Raw genomic sequence first — 9,504 nt, 5'->3', positions numbered from 1 at the left:
AAGCTATTTGGAACTTCCTGCTTCTTTGTAAGGACTTGGACCAAGTATACCTGATGTCTTTAATCTACCTAGCACTTTTTCCTCCTTTCTGAACTAGCACCAGCACTCAAATGTCCGTTTCTAGATTCACCTCCTCCTCATTACCAATGGGCACAGTACAAATGAGGCTAACCACATACCCATTCCAAAGGTGGGCATTTGACCCCGCTGGGGCCAATAAATGTGAATCACTTTCTGCTACGGTCGGTAACCAGTGGAATGGAAGCCTGGAATCATTGGTGACGATCTTTGCCACCAAAGGAAAACCCTGCTGGAGAATAGGATCAGAGCAAAAGAGAGCAGAACCAAGGCAGAGGAAGGGATGGACTTCCATCTGAGTGCCTGGGCCATGCAGTATCCGAGCATGACCTGCCCTGGCACTTTCCTGTGTCCTAAACCTACCAAGTCCCCTTTTGTCCAACCTTATTAGTGTTGATATTCTGTCATTTATAACAAAAGATTGCTAATAACACAGGCTACATATATATTTGGTCCTTTGTTGAGATTGCATTTGCAGTGTGTAGAGGGGGAAAAAAAAAGAGAAACTGGAATTTAAACTAGTTTAAGTTTCAAGTCCTGCCACTTATCAGTTGCTTCACATTGTGGTGTGGTCTGAAGGTCTTTATCTGCCCCTAAATTTTGTACATTGACATCCTAACCCCCAAGGTGGTGGTATTAAGAGCAAGGGGTGGGGAGGAGAAGGTTTGGAACATGATTAGGTCAGGAGGGTGGGGCCCTAGTAAATGGAATCAATGTCTTTATAAGAGGGCCACAGAATATGTTTGCCTATTCAATCATGTGAGGACACAGTGAGAAGTCAGTCTGCCACCTGGAAGAGGGCTCTCACCTGACCACACGGGCACCCTGATCTCACACTTCCAGCCTCCAGAACTGTGAGAAATAAACTTGTTGCTTATAAGCTACCAATCTATGGTATTTTGTTATAGCAGCCCAAACAGACTAAGACACATTAGAGCAGTCATTTCTGAGCCTCATTTATTATCTTTAAAATGATCCTGGGGCACCTGGGTGGGTGGCTTAGCCGGTTAAGCATCCAACTTCAGCTCAGGTCATGAACTCGCAGTTTATGGGTTGGAGCCCCACGTTGGGCTCTGTGCTGACAGCTCAGAGCCTGGAGCCTGCTTCGGATTCTGTGTCTCCCTCTGTCTCTGTTCCTCCCCCGCTCACACTCTGCCTCTATCAAAAATAAAGATTTAAAAACATTAATAAAATAAAATAAAATGGTAAGATTCTACTTCTCAGATCTGTTTGTGTATCAAATGTGAAATATATTCGAAAGTTATATAGCAGTCTGAAAATGTAAGTTATTAATGTCTAATCACGTTATTTTGCCTCATTCCAAAAAGAGATATGATGCCTGCTTTTTGTCATGAAAATTGATGTTAATTAACTGTTCTTTAAAATCAGTTTGTGTTACCCTTCTAGCTAAAAATTCAGGTATGTCTTTAATCCTTTCTCATTTTTTCCCACTGATGTTTCTAACTAAAATAACAGGAAAGCTTTATTATCAAAATATGTCCTGATATAAACGGTATAATGTCTGGGTTTTGCAAGATGAGGAGTGGCAGGGTAGTGGGTAAGGGTATAGACTCAAGAAACTTGACCATGAGCTGATCATTGTTAAGACTGGGTAACTACATGCATATTCATTATACAATTTTCTCTACCTTTGTATATGCTGGAAATTTTCCATATAAAAATGTAAAAATTCCCTGAAACTCTAAGGTGGAAAACACCTGTCCGAGAAGACTTACTAACATGCAGCTCTCTGATTCCGTAACATATATTCACAATCTTTAAAAAAATTTTTTTTAATGTTTATTTATTTTTGAGAGAAAGAGAGAATGTGTGAGCAGGGGGCGGGTGGGGCACAGAGAGAGACACACACACAGAATCTGAAACAGGCTCCAGGCTCTGAGCTGTCAGCACAGAGCCCGACATGGGGCTTGAACTCACAAACCGCAAGATCATGACCTGAGCCGAAGTCAGACACTTAACCAACTGAGCCACACAGTTGTCCCTCTATAACATATTCAAATGTCAGGTCTGGTTTTTATCAGTGAAATCTTATCATTCAACTTGCAGAAATATAGTTTTGACAGATAATCCAAAAAAATGACAGTGAAATACCCTAGCTAGAGCTAACAAAGAGAAAAGCAGAGCTTGACAATGATGATGATAAGAGTTTCTCACAAATATAAACATCATAATTCTCATTATAACTATGTCTAGAATCATAACACTTAATAGACACTGCTCTTGAATTGTTTTGTGTTCTATATAATGCTTAACTGTACCTATGTCTTTATTGGAAAAGAATCTGCAGAAATATATGAGAAAATCTGTGGAAAACATAAGAGGAAAAAAAAAAGCAAAGAACATTCCTAAAAAATATCAGGACTTCCTTGAAACCAAAAGACCATGCCCTGCCTTCCAAAAGCTCTACATTCAAACTCTGCCAGATGGGTGACCATCTAGCCTAATCAGTAGGGTATCAGTCACCATGTAAACCAAAGCTCGTGTGGCAACCTTGAAAGAATCTGGGATTTGAAGTTAAAAGCAATGGATTGAAGTAGCTCAACTATTTACTACTGGCTCTTATTCTTGGGCAAGTCATTTAACCTCACTGAATTTTAGTTATTCATCTTTAAAATGGAAAAGATATTAATCTCCACCTACAGGAATGCCAAATATAGCACAAGGAGGTAAAAGAGCTTTGTATGCTGTGGCAGTCTGACTACTTATTGGTTATTTTAGTCACTATTGCTATTAATATTATTATAAGAACATTTTCATGGTAAAATGTTTGAAAGTAATATAATCTTTTTTTAAAGTTTATTTATTTTGAGAGAGAGCATGAGTGGGGGAGGGGCAGAGAGAGAGGCAGAGAGAGAATACCAAGCAGGCTCTGCGCTGTCAGCACAGAGCCCAACATGGGGATTGATCTCACAGTGGCTTGTGAAATCATGACCTGAGCTGAAATCAAGAGTCTGAGGCTTAACCGGCTGAGCCACTTAGGTGCCCCTCAAAGTAATATAATAGAATGTTCTGAATGATTTTCTTAAAACTTACCAAATTCCTCCTGCTAAAATTGAAGTTTATTCTTCTTAGGGAAAATAAATGGATCCATTCATCATCATTCATGGAGCATCCAACTGAACTAAGGTCCACATCAGTCAAGATAATTGAGTGAGATCAAGCCCCCGTTGGGCTCTGTGCTGATAGCATGGAGCCTACTTGGGATTTTCTCTCTCTCTCTGTCTCTCTGTCTCTCTCTCTCTCTCTCTCTTGCTGTCCTTCCCCCACTCATGCTCTCTCTCAAAATAAATAAATGAACTTTAAAAAAAGAGATTATGTAACTTTAAAACATTTTACCATGAAAATGTTCGTATAATAATATTAATAACAACAATGGCAAAAATAACCAATAAGTAGGCAGTTGGGGTGATAGAGCTGGCAGGAGAGACAGCCTGAAGTGTAATCTAAGTCTCTGGACTTCAGGTTGAGGTCCACAGCATCATACTATTTATAAAGAGAAAAAAAAACCTATAATCAAGAGTAATCAAGACACCATATCTCTATACTATTGTTTACCAGATTGTGTCCCTTGGAATACAATTTCTCAAGATGTTAATAAATGGTACACAGAAAAGTGTTCCAGAGCTAAATTTATGAACTGTATTTGATAATGTGATGTTGAGCAGGACTATTTACAAAAAACTTTGCTCTAGTAAAATATTATATTATAAACTAAAAAAAGAGTAGAATTTCCCCCCAAATATTTGATCATTAGAACCCTTATTTTAGTAACACACTCCAGAGCCAGATGGCCTTTGTTCAAATGCTCTCTAGTAACTATGTCATCTTGAACAAGTTACTTAATCATTTTATGCCTCCATTTATACATCTAAAAAGTTGAAATAACAAAGATACCTACTTTATTGGGTTGTTAGGAAGACACAGGGAGTTTACATATGTAAGGTTTGGAACCCTACCTGGCTCATAGTAAACACTAGAAATGTATTTGCTGTTGCTATATTATTGTTGTTGTTGTTGCTGTTGTTACTATTAGACTGTGTTATTGTAATTCTAGGTGCTATTTCAGAGGACTACACATTAACACATCAGCGATCTAGATCAGATGTAGCAGCTGGCGAAGCAACTCTAGGTCAGAAGTTACCCAACCTGGTGGATTCTCAAACAATAGATTGTCATCCCTCCCACCTGAGATTGCTCTGCAATAGAGCCCAGGAATTTCCATTGATTTTCAAAGCACCCCAGTGATCATCAGATCACTCAGGTTTGACAGCCTCTAATCATATCAAAGGCATTTGTTGACACTTCTCACTTAAGGCCTGTATTTCAAAACTCTAGGAAACTTTCTCTTATCAGCATGTGTGAATTTTACAGACTCAAGGGAGAACAGAAGGGACAGGCTGGAAACCCAGCATGTGCAGTGGACTTGTCTATGTTGCCATGGAGCCAACAGTCTGTTAGCAAACCACTTTGGTGTGGCAGACGTTTAAGGCAGCTCTAAGGAGACCCAGGCAAGGCCTTCCAAGAGGTACAGGGTAACACAGAGAAGGGCAAAAAATGGATCGGGGTTAGGAGAAGGGGCAAAGATAAAATAATTTGTACAAAAGATAAATGCATTTCACTGTTGGAAGACATGGGCATTTCCCCTGCAATCCTAACATCAATGAGTGATAGTGACTGTCCCCAAAGTCCTACCCACAGAATAAATCATGAGACCTCTAGATTTTTGCCTATTAAGGTGAAATATAGTAGACTTTTAATTTGTATGAGCCTAACTGGCATGTTCTCTTTATATGTTTAGGGACATTTGTATTGATATTTCTGTAAACTACACAGCTTTGAATTATTTCCTTTATTCCAAGTGTAAGCCACTCCACCTAAGTTCATAAAGCACTGAAAGAGTTACAGGAAAAAGAACAAAGTGTACCCACTTCTGTGGTCACTTGCCCTTCTTTCTGCTAAGGAACCCACAAGGCACCATTTATAGCCATTCCTAACTGGAGTTTGACAGGATGTTCTTGGGTTCACCCTAGAAACAGCCAACTTTTCTTATCAGTTGAACTAAAACATCACGTTAGGTCCCCTGGTCTGGGTAAATAGATTTGGTCTCTACCTTTAAGAAATCTGTATTATCTGTCATTCTCTTCATCTTCATTGGAAATAAATAGATTGACTTGAAAATGTTATCTTTTATGGGGCACCTGGGTGGCTCAGTCGGTTAAGTGTCAGACTTTGGCTGAGGTCATGATCTCATGGTCCGTGAGTTGGAGCCCAGCGGCGGGCTCTGTGCTGACAGCTCAGAGCCTGGAGCCTGCTTCAGAGTCTGTGTCTCCCCCTCTCTCTGACCCTACCCTGCTTGCACTCCGTCTTTCTCTCTCTCAAAAATAAAATAAACATTAAAAAAAATTAAAAAAGAGAAAATGTTATCTTTTCCCACACATCAACAAAGAGAAACGTCAAGATACTTTAAAAATTGGTTTCATGGGGCGCCGGGGTGGCGCAGTCGGTTAAACGTCCGACTTCAGCCAGGTCACGATCTCGCGGTCCGTGAGTTCGAGCCCCGCGTCAGGCTCTGGGCTGATGGCTCGGAGCCTGGAGCCTGTTTCCAATTCTGTGTCTCCCTCTCTCTCTGCCCCTCCCCCGTTCATGCTCTGTCTCTCTCTGTCCCAAAAATAAATAAAAACGTTGAAAAAAAAATTAAAAAAAAAATTGGTTTCATACTATTATGCTATTCTGTAAACTGACTATGCCTATTTAACGTATTATGGAGGCTAAATTGCGGTATTTAGACAGTGAGTTGATTTAAATTACTCTAATTCAAAAAATATGATCTATCTGCTCAGCACAATGTATTAATATAAGGTTTTATGTATCACTTAAAGCACAACTGGAATTGAACCCAACATGGGAGAAGTCCCTGGCTTCAGCTAATATGGAATTATTTTATCCTCTGCAGAGCTTACTAACTAGAAGGTATGTGAAAGTTCTTATATTGATTATTATACCATAAATAATGGTAAAATAATGGATTTTCCCCCTTAGCACACACATATTTTCTCTCTTTTATTCCTAATGCAGTGGTAAGCAGAAAGGACACTTTCATCCAGCCCCATCCATGTGGGCTCTCATCCAACAAAAGGGACACAGACACTAAAGAATAATCCTAGAAAACACTAAATATATCATTTCCCATTAGCACAGCACACATCCTATTCCTGGTAGTAGAAATTAGGCCATGCTAATGTGAGAGCCCTATAACAAGAGCATAAAAATTAATACACATTTCTACAATGAGTTTCAAGTTTCTAAGAATCAACAAATTCTCTTTTTAATATTCTAACTGGCTTTTGCCGAAAAGAAGAAAGAATAGTGTGGTGATTAATTTTGTGTCAAGTTGACTAGTCCATGGTACCCAGATATTTGGTTGAATGTTATTCTGGAGGTTTCTGTGAAGGTATTTTTTTAGATGAAATTAACATTTGAATCAGTAGACTTTGCAGAAAGCAGATTATCCTCCATAATGTGGATGGGCCTCATCCAATCAGTTGAAGGCCTTAATAAAAAAAAGACTGACCTCTCCCAAAGAGGAGGGAATTCTGCCAGCAGACTACTTTTGGACTTGAATTGCAGCATCAACTCTTCCCCTGGTCTCCAGCCTGTCAGCCAGCGTGTAGATTTAGGACTTACCAGCTCACAATCACATAAGTCCAAGAGCCAATTTCTTAAAATAAACCTCCATCTCTTTACTTCTTGATTAGGAAGATAGATAGATAGAAAGATAGATAGATAGATAGATAGATAGATAGATAGATAGAGATGTCTATCCTATTGGTTCTGTTTCTCTAGAGAACACTGACTAATACAAATAGGAAAGGGTTTGCAAGTAATACTTGGAAGTAGGAATATGGGAGGGAGTAAGAAATGAGCCCGAGAAGGAAGAGCCAGCTCCCTAAGCAGCTAATGCATCTGTAATGAACTGGACAGACACACAGATATCAGAGCAGTTGAGGCACCTTCCAGCTGTGACACAAGGCCTTAAACCCAGGCCAAACCACTCTTCCACCAGCCCACAGTAAGAGAGAGCTCAGGGTGACTCAGCCCTGTTTACAGCAAAGGTTTTCACTCTCCCAAATTGTTCCTTCTTTGTTTCTTGAATATATTCAAGAGTGGGGGAAGAAAAGTAATGTTCTCTTTTAGGTTCTTGGCTGATACTCTCCTGTCATAAAAAGAGATTAACGGGGGAAAAACAAATTTAATTATGTGTACAAGTATAAACATACAGGAGCCCCACAAAGTTATGAGACTCAAAGAAGTGACCAGAGCAGGAAGGTTTTATACCTTTTAGAGAAAAAAACAATAGATTTGTGAACAAATGACAAGACAAAGGGGTTTCGCTAGGGTATATGGCCAACAAAACATAGCTGACCCTTGAACAATACAGGGTTTGGGGCACCTTGCACAGTTGAAAATCAACTATAACTTTCAACTCCCCAAAACTTTACTAATAGCCTACTGTTGACTGGAAACATTACCCATAACATAAACCATCAGTTAACACAGATCTTATATGTTACATGTATTATATACTATATCCTTACTGTAAAGTAAGCTAGAGAGAAGAAAATGTTAAAATCATGAAAACCATAAGGAAGAGAAAATACATTGATAGTACTGTACTGTATTTTTAAAAATACACATGTAAGTGGGCTCACACAATTCAAACCTGTGTTGTTCAAGGGTCAACTGTATAACAGATATGACTAAAGTTTATCCTCATTTTATGGATGAGAACACTGAGGCTCAGGGTTTTATTCAAGAGATTTGCCCCAATCTCACAGCTGGTTCTAAATCCATATTGGCTATCAGATTCCAAAGCTGATATTCTTTTTTTTCTTTGAGAGAAAGAGAGAGAGTGTGTGTGTGTGAGTGAGTGAGCAGGGGAGGGGCAGAAGGAGGGAAAGAATCTTAAGCAGGTTCCAAGCTCAGCAGAGAGCCCGATCTGGGGCTTGATCTCACCACTGTGAGATCATGACCTGAGCTGAAATCAAGAGTCAATTATTTAACCAACTGAGCCACCCAGGTGCCCCCAGAGCTGATATTCTTAACTACTACAGAAAACTGTCTCCTGAGATTCTTTTTTTTTTTTTTTAAGTTTATTTATTTTGAGAGAGAGAGAGAGAGAGAAAGCAGGGGAGGGGCGGGGAGAGGCAGAGAGAGAGAATTCAAGCAGCCTCCACACTGTCAGTGCAGAGCCTGACTTTGACTGTAACTCAGAAACCTCAAGATCACGACCTGAGCTGAAATCAAGAGCTGGACACTCAACCGACTTAGCCATCCAGGCGCCCCTCTCTCCTAAGAGTCCATGGGAGAATGGGATACAAACAACAACAAACAAAACAAAACAAAACAATAACAACGAGCACTTCCAAATATGATGGAGAGTTGAAGGGAATTTGATATCCTCACGAATCTGTGTAAATTCATTGTTCAAAATGTATAGGGCATTTATCAGTAATTGATAAAACCAGAAAAGCGAAAGTAAGCACATCTCTGTAAGGAACTGTTTTTGGTGATAAGTGTTTAAATGCATTCAAATGTTTAAATGTGATGATTATTTAGATCACATGATTTAGTGCAATTACTTCCCAAAGTAGGTTCTGAGGAACAGCAGTTCTGAGAGACTCTCCTTTCTGAAAGAATTCTAGGGTTAAAACATTTGGAAACTATTGTATATCTTTAGAAATTCACAAAGAAATTCACTTGCAAATAATTTTGAGAAGCTCTGAAATAAGAATGAGTATTTAACTGTCAAGCCAACATGTCCCAAGTTTATTTGCCTATGGAACACTTTTTGTTGTGACACTTGTTAACATCCTTTAGGCACCTTTAGTAATCCTTTAGGATTGCTGTCCTTCAAACATGTTTTGGAAAACGTAATTTTATAACACTGAAGGAAACAAAAGTTAACTCTTGCTGAGCACTATTATTCATGTTACCTAATCCTCACACCCCCAGGGCTGGTATCTTTGGATTTTGGCCACTTATTTGTGTTTGAGATTTCATTAAACAACCCTTAAATTCTCAACTTAGGCAACACCTTCACCACTGAAGTGCAATACATAGTGCTATCCATAGCTGTTTATGGAAGCATTTGTCTTAACTGTAGTTCTGGTAATTGAATGATCAACAAATGTCAAATTGGCAATTCAGAGAAATTCTACAGTTCTCAAACAAAGCTAAAGAACAGCAAGGGGAAGATTCAGAGCCTTGAGGTGGATGTTGATGGCTGTTGTGGGTCATAGCAATTGGATTTGTGTTCTTTATTCTTTAGTTTCTAGAGAGCCTTTAGCTTTCTCTCTCTCTCTCTCTCTCGCTCTCTCTCTCTCTCTCTCATTCTAACAAACTCAC

This window comes from Prionailurus bengalensis, chromosome B1, assembly GCF_016509475.1.
Source record: "Prionailurus bengalensis isolate Pbe53 chromosome B1, Fcat_Pben_1.1_paternal_pri, whole genome shotgun sequence".
Lineage (NCBI taxonomy): Eukaryota > Metazoa > Chordata > Mammalia > Carnivora > Felidae > Prionailurus > Prionailurus bengalensis.
This window is presented reverse-complemented; position numbering follows the sequence as displayed.